Source organism: Diachasma alloeum, unplaced genomic scaffold, assembly GCF_001412515.2.
Source record: "Diachasma alloeum isolate Michigan unplaced genomic scaffold, Dall2.0 Dall_scaffold_00274, whole genome shotgun sequence".
Classification (NCBI taxonomy): Eukaryota; Metazoa; Arthropoda; class Insecta; order Hymenoptera; family Braconidae; genus Diachasma; species Diachasma alloeum.
The window spans coordinates 534,382-535,677 of record NW_021680413.1 but is presented as its reverse complement, the minus strand read 5'-3'; positions in this window follow the sequence as shown (position 1 = coordinate 535,677).

Genomic DNA, 1,296 nt, shown 5'->3' with positions numbered 1-1,296 from the left:
AGTGTCGAATGATTTTTCCGCATCGTGGTGAAAAATATTTAAAATTTCAAAATTTCAAAAATCAACTGACTGTTCCATTTGTTGTATACGCTGATACTGAGTGTCTATTGGAAAAAGTGCACAATGACAATGATCAAAACACTAAAATACACCAAAATCATGTACCATTCAGTGTTGCATTTTATGTGAAATGTAGCTATGATAACTCAAAATCGAAACTCTATTTATCGTGGAAAAGACTGTGTAGAGTGGTTTATTGAGCAGCTACGTATTTTAGCTATAAAAGTTGATGCTGAATTACAGAGAACGAGCGAGCCTATAATGCAGCTAAAACATGTCATATTTGTGGCAGAGCATTCACCGAAAAAGCAGTCAAACATCGGGACCATTGCCACTTCACGGGAAAATATCGCGGGGCAGCTCATCCCGGTTGTAACTTGAATTACACAGAATCGTGTGTTATCCCTGTGGTTTTCCACAATTTGTCAGGTTATGACTCGCACTTTTTCATTAAGTCCCTTGCGAGACAATTCGAGGGCTCTGTGACATTACTCCCAATTACTAAAGAGAAATACATTTCTTTTACAAAATCAGTCGAATCAACAAGAGTCCACTTGAGATTCATTGACTCATTTCGTTTTATGGCAAGCAGTATCGATAAACTTTCTTCATATTTAGAAGATGAAAAAAAAAAATCACAGCCAGTCATTACCCTCAAAAACGACAATTCGAACTGGTTGTACGTAAAAGAGTTTTCCCATACGAATACTTGGATCCATGGGAGAAATTAAGTGTACAACAATCACCACGGAAAGAAGAGTTTTATTCTCAACTGAATGATCAGCACATATCCGATAAAGATTACAACCATGCATGTGATGTGTGGAGAAATTTCAGCATCAGAACACTCGGTGAATATGCGGATTTATATCTGAAAACCGACGTATTGTTGCTAGCAGATATTTTCGAAAATTTTCGAGAGAGTTGTTTCACCGCATACAACTTAGATCCTCTTCATTATTATACAGCACCAGGACTGGCTTTTGATGCAATGTTAAAAATCACTGGAGTTCAACTGGAATTATTTCAAGACCCTGAGATGTTCCTTTTCATTGAGAAAGGCATTAGAGGAGGACTGTCGCAGCGTTCTAACCGATATGGAAAGGCTAATAACCCCTACATGGGTGCTAATGAGTATAACCCAGAGGAAGAGAAATAATATTTGATGTATCTAGATGTGACTAACTTATATGGAGCAGCAATGAGTCATCATTTGCCGAGTGGGAATTTCTGTTG